The sequence below is a fragment of the Notamacropus eugenii genome, chromosome 6 (assembly GCF_028372415.1).
Source record: "Notamacropus eugenii isolate mMacEug1 chromosome 6, mMacEug1.pri_v2, whole genome shotgun sequence".
In the NCBI taxonomy this organism is placed as follows: Eukaryota; Metazoa; Chordata; class Mammalia; order Diprotodontia; family Macropodidae; genus Notamacropus; species Notamacropus eugenii.
In genome coordinates, this window is record NC_092877.1 from 320,149,164 (window position 1) to 320,156,040 (window position 6,877).

Consider the following 6,877-nt stretch of genomic DNA (forward strand, 5'->3'; position numbering starts at 1 on the left):
CACAATCACCTTATTATCCTTATATAGACACTTTAAAGGGTTTTAGCTATTCCAGGTTCAACATCCCTGTAATTTACTCAGACCCTGTAATTGATATTTATAAGCTCAGCAAATCTGGAAGGGAAGAGAAATATTAGTGAGCCCCAATTTCAGTTCAGAGACCTTTAATTTGGATATAAGTGCCAGGATCTTGTTTTCAGACACAAACAGGCCCGCCCTGCTTTGTTCTCCAGTATACTTCTCTTAAGACATACAGTTTCTTTCTTTCTTTCTTTTTAACAAGAACAGATTAGTTCTGGAAGCTCATTCATTCCTCAGCAAGACTTAATCTGTGCTTCATTTTTTAAGAGGAAAGTAGACAAACCGGTTTGCAAACTTTAACTCAAAAGCATGGGAAGTTTCAACTTAGAAAAAAGTTGAGCAAATATGTGCAAGCTATCAGAATATCTCCCAGCTTATATGGGGAGTTCTGTCAAACAATCTTGGACTGTGTTCCCCCTCAGGAACCTAGAAAGAGAAAGTCAGCATACAACAAGGAGGAGAAAGTAAAGCTTTTCTCCTTCCAAGTGCTTTTTTCTCTTCTCATTGAGTAGAAGCAGCACCACAGTGGGGAAAGCATGAGGCTTTCCAAGAGTCAACAGAATTTAGGCTCAAGGCCCTGTGACCTTAGCCAAGTCACTTCACTCTTCTCAGTCTCAGTTTCTTCATGAATAAAATGGAGTAGTCATGGCACCTATCTCACAGGGTTTTGAGAAACACATGAGAGAAAGTCTCTGCCTTGTTCTGGAAATCTTAAATCATGATAAAAAGTCCACTATTATTAAAAAGTTATGAAGGTATCCAAAGACATACAGCAGGCCCAAAGAAAGTCAAAAATGACCAAAAAACAAAAACAAAAAGCAGATGAGCTCTCCTGCTGATGTGCCTCAGTCCCTGAATGCTTCCTCTTTCTCAGGCTGTGTCAAGGTGAGTCTGCCCTGCAACTGTACTCTTCTCTAGGTGAAAAGACATTCACCTACCCTTTCTTGGTGGGTCAAGAGGGCAGCAGAGATGACAGGGAAAAGGAAGATGGTCAAGCTGCTGGTTTTATGAAAATTTTGCTTTCAATTTCAGACAGTGGGGCACTGTTATAGTGAAAATGATCCCTATGAATGCCACATTTAATGGGAAGAGAGTAGTCATTAACTTAATAAAACATACAACAAGTGTTCATTAATCCATATGGGAAGCGTGAAAGATTCTCTATGCTCATTGCTCATTCCTGGCATTGAATGCAGCAAAAATGCCAGAAGCAGATAATGAAATTATACTAATAAATCCACGTGCATGTTAAAAAAAAAAAAAAGCCTTGGGAAACCTCTGAGATGTTACAATGAAAGCAAAAGAAAAGCAACTATTCTGAATGGAGAGAATAAGACAAGCAAGGGGCCTTCAAACATGACTTCACAAAGGATTACTCCCAGATCCAAGAGAGAAAAGAGAAACCCTGTAGGGGGAATCAAAATAGTGATGGGAGCCAAGAAAGTATACATAGCAGAAGGAATGATAAAGACAAAAAAGGAAAATTAGGATTAGTTCATACCACAAGAGGTTTGAGGCAACAAAGTTAAAAAAATTGTTCTTTCCAAAGAAGAAAAGGCATTAGTAGAGAGACTTTATAAATTCCTTATTAATGTAAGCAGTCCCCAATTGTGTGGCAAAAGTAAGTTGACTGGAAATTGAAACCCATTTTCCCTTACAATGTTATAAATGCTGAGCTTAGCTCCCCACCAATCACAAAAGCCTATTTAACCCATAACATAACTGAAGTGAAATGCTCATTTTACTTTGGGATATAATGAAATGTCACTGATCATATTGATTTTACAAAAGAAGTAGATTCCACATTTTAATTTAGAACAGCAGGGATACATCTTCTCTATCCCTGAGCAATAGAATCAGGGACTTGTTTTTATCCCAAAGTGAGAAGAGAAGATTGAGTTGGTGTTGGGGTGAAGAAGGTGGAAGGCATGGTGAGGTATTTCTAAGCACCAATGCTTTACTCACACTGTACATTTACATGGGAAAAAGTAATTCTAGGTCAGCCAGTCTCTAGTGGTTCTGAATTGGGCAACAAAGAGTTGTCTGTCTGAGAAAAGGAAAGAAAATTCAAGAATTCTAGTGGCTCTACTCACCTACTCCTATTATATCTGTGGATCATGGAAACTTCCTGGTCCTCAGTTTCCTGATCTGTAAAATGAGGGAGTTGAGCTTGGTAGATTCCAAGTTTTCTTCCAACTCTAAATATATGATCCTGTAAATGAAACTTATCCCATTCCACATGATCACAAACACTTTGGGAAGAAGATAATTTCATGTATTCAGGGATGGGTGACAGTGGGTAGGCAGAAGGACTAAACCTAACTAAACATTTTCTTTGTCTTTGGGTGCTTCCATGGCAAAAGGAGTTGTCTTGGAAAAATGGTTCCTTGATATCTTATGAAAACAGCTGGAATGGTGTGTTGGCCCAGGATTTTGCCCCCACTTGGGCACATAAACACAGGCCTCTTCAGGGACACATGCTGAGGCAAGCCTTGCCTGTCAGGCTAAACCTGTCAAGCAGAGCCTAGGATAATTGGGGGTAAAGAGAGCCAGAAAGCCGTTGGCAGGTCTCTCTGCTTCAGACAGTTTTGTCTAATAAGGCCAGGATATATTTGTCTGCTGACTATCTGTGACTGAACCCATCCAGAAATAGGAGGGGCAGAAGGCCCTACACGGTTTTCAGAGTGTGAAGACCAGGCCATATCAACACCCAGAAAGCATCTACCCCCAAGTTCCCCAAGGACAAAGGCTATTGATACCCACAAAAGCAGAGTAATCACAGTAATCAGAGAAATATGGAAGGGGTTGTAGAGTGAGGAAGAGAGGTACTCAACATAGACCAATGGAATGTTACCTACACTCAAGAATGCTTGGCTCAATTCTTAGCTACCTCCTTCGAAGTGAGCCAGGTTATGCTGTTACCTTTCAGACTTGGCTGATATAATCATATCACCTTATGTGGTGGGATTGGAGAAGAAAATATACTTCCTGATATAGTCTGAAAGTCTTACAGTTGGAGACTATGCCTTCCATTCTACAACAAGAGTTAAAGTGTAGGTTGAGTGCCTCCAAAAAAGACAGTCCATTGATACAATTTCATCCTGATAATTTCATGATATCCTGGGAGGTGAGAGGTAGCAAGAGGCTATGGGGTAGAGAGAGTGGAATGGGATGACCTGGAAATGTAAAGATACATGCTTACATTGACAAAGTGCTTTTCATGTTTGGCATTCGTTGCTTCAGTTGATTCTCACATTCTGATGAGGTAGATAATTCAGTTTAATTCAGTGGACATCTATTAAGCTCCTGCTGTGCCCTAGGCATTATACTAGATGTGGTGGACCTAAAGAGAGAAAGCAAACAGTCCTACAAGAAGCTTACATTTTACTGAAAGGATCCAACCTATATTCAGATAAGTAAGGATGAAGTGTTTATAAAATGATCCAAAATTATCTCAAAAGGGAGAGAGTTTTAAGAATTAGAGGCATTGGAAGGCAGAGCCAAGATGGTCAAGTAAAGATAGATACTCTCATGAGCTCTCCATCCCCTCTAAACAAGGTTAAAATGATGCCTGAAAATGAATTTTGAAGTCACAGAATCAAGAAAGGACAAGGTGAAAAAAATTTCCAGTCTAAGGCAACTTAGAAGATTGACAGGAAAAGTCAGTTTCACTGGGGTGAGAATGGAGGGAAGCCCAACACAGGCAGCACCCTGGAAAGCCAGAAGCAAGCCACGAGGGCAACTGAATCAGTGGAGGTGGCTTCTGGAGCTCCTAGCAAACAGGTGGTAGGAGGGTCAGACAAGTGGTAAGAAGGAAATTACTTTCTATTGCATTACCCATCCACTATTCCAAGTTGCAGTCCCAGAGTAAATAGAAACAATAGTGCACCAAAGGTTTTCAGTGGGATGGGGAACAAGGACACTGATCACAGATCCAGGGCAGAGAAGAGTGCTTATGGTCACTCACAGACCACAACATAGGCCAGGAAAGTAGTAAACACACCTTTCCATAGATCATACCACATTGAAAGAATTGAAAACTTACAGAAGCCCAGACCTAGCTCTGAAAACCACTGCATGGAAAACCTGAAGCTTGGAGCAATGCCTTCTTCACCCTAGGAGTATAGCCCAAATTGAACATAAAATTAAAAGTTGACATAGGTTGGAAATTGAGCAAACAACAACAACAGAACCTGAGCATAGAAAGTTGCTATGGTGACAGGGAAGAGCAAAACATAAACTCAGAAAAAGACAATGAAGTCAAAACTGGCTACATCCAAAGACTCAAAGAAAAATGTAAATTGATCTCAGAAACAGGAAAGGATTCCTGGAAAAACTCAGAAAGGATTTTAAAAAGCAAACAACCACAGGTAGAGGAAAAATTGGAGAAAGAAATAAAATTTCAGAATTCCAGAAAACCATGAAAAAAGAATCAACAGATTGGTAGAGAATGGACCAAAAAAAGAAAAAAACCTGAAGAAAATAACAACTTGATAAAAGAATAAGTCAAATGGTAAAAGAGGCACAAAAATCCAAACAAGAGAAGAACTTAAACACAGAATTGGCCAAATGATTAAAAAAAAAGATGTACAAAAATTCGCTGAAGAAAATAATTCCTTAAAAAGTAAAGTTGGGCAAGTGGAATATAATGACTCCATCAGACATTAAAAAACAATAAAACAAATCAAAAGAATGAAAATTAGAAGAAAATGGGAAATTTCTCATTAGAAAAACAACTGACCTAGAAAATAGAGGAGAAATAATTTTTAAATTATTGGACTACCTGAAAGTCATGATCAATAAAAGAACTTAGACATCATCTTTTAAGAAATTATGAAGGAAAATTTCCCTGATATTCTAGCTCCAAAGGGGAAAATAAAATTTAATCACCACCTAAAGAGATCTCAAAATTAAAATTTCCAGGAATATTATAGCAAATTCCAAAACTCTCTGGTCAAGAAGAACATATTGGAAGCAGTCAGAAATGATTCAGAGATCATGGAGCATCAGTCAGGATAAGGTAAGATTTAGCAGCTTCTGCATTTAAAGCATTTGGGGGCAGAGAGTGCTTCAAATGTGATATTCTGGAGAGCAAAGGAGTTAGGATTACCAAAAAACACCTATGCATTAAAACTGAGTAAATCCTCTGAGGGAGAAATGGATATTCAATGAAATAGATTACTTTTAAGCACTCCTGATGAAAGACCAGAGTTGAATAGCATATTTGACTTTCAAGTACCAGACTCAAGAGAAACATAAAAAGGTTGACAGGAAAGAGAAATCATAAAGGATTCAATAAGGTTAAACTATTTACATTCCTACCTGGGTGGACTGTACTTGTAATTCCTAGGAACTTTATCATTATTAGACAGCTTGAAGGAATATACATAGACAGAGGACACAGATGTTAGTAAACTATGACAGGATGGTATCTAAAAGTGAAATGAAATTAAGAGGCAAGAAGAGGGGAGACAGGAGGAGGGAAAAGTAGAATAGGGTAACTTATCTTTCACAAAAGAGATTTACAGTGGAGATGTAAATGGAGATAGGTGTAAGACACTTGAACCTTACTTTTATCATAATTGGCTCAAAGAGTGAATAAAATTAGCACTCATTTGGGTACACAAATCTATCATATGTTACAAAGAAGTAAGAGAGGAAGGAGATAAAAGAAGGAGGTGGGGGTGATAGAAAATAAGGTACAGTAAGGGAAGCAGTGGTCAGAAGCAAAACTCCTCTAAGCAGGGACAGGGTGAAAGGAGAGAGAACTATACACGGGGGGGGGGGGGGGGGGGGGGGGGGGGGGAACAGAAAGGAGGGAAATATCCAGTAATCATAACTGTGAACAAAAAATTACAGTAAGTTTCTCTGAAAAAGGTCTCACTTTTCAAAAATATGTAGAACTGAGTAAAATTTATAAGAATACAAGTCATTGTCCATTTGGTATATGGTCAAACAATATGAACAAGAAGTTTTCATCTGAGGAAACCAAAGCTCTCTATAGTTATATTTAAAATGTTCTAAATCACTATTGATTGGAGAAATGCAAATTAAAACAACTCTAGGGTACCATATAGATAATATGACAGCAAAGGAAAATGCAAATGTTGTAGGGGATATAGGAAATTTGGGACCCTAAAGCACTATTGGTGGAGTTATGAACCGATTTAACGATTCTGAAGAGCAATTTGTATGATACCCAAAGAACTATGAAGGCTGCATACCTTTTGACCTATCAATACACTACTAGGTCTACATGTCCTCAAAAATATTTTAAGGGAAATGAAGGAAGAAAGAAAGAGAAAAAGAAAGAGAGAAAGAGAGAAAAAAGGGAAAGAGAAAGAAAGAAAGAAAGAAAGAAAGAAAGAAAGAAAGAAAGAAAGAAAGAAAGAAAGAGAAAGAAAGAAAGAAAGAAAGAAAGAAAGAAAGAAAGAAAGAAAGAAAGAAGGAAAGAAAGAAGGAAAGAAAGAAGGAAAGAAAGAAAGAAAGAAAGAAGAAGAAAGAAAGAAAGAAAGAAAGAAGGAAGGAAGGAAGGAAGGAAGGAAGGAAGGAAGGAAGGAAGGAAGGAAGGAAGGAAGGAAGGAAAAGGACCCACATGTACAAAAATATTTATATCAACTTTTTTGTGATGGCATGAAATTAAAAACTGAAGGGATGCCCATCACTTGGGGAATGACTAATAGGTTGTGATATAAGATTGTGATGAAATATTATTATGCTGTAAGAAATGATGATGAGCAAGATTTTTTCAGGAAAAAAACTGGGAAAAAATTAAATGAACTGATGTAAAGTGAGC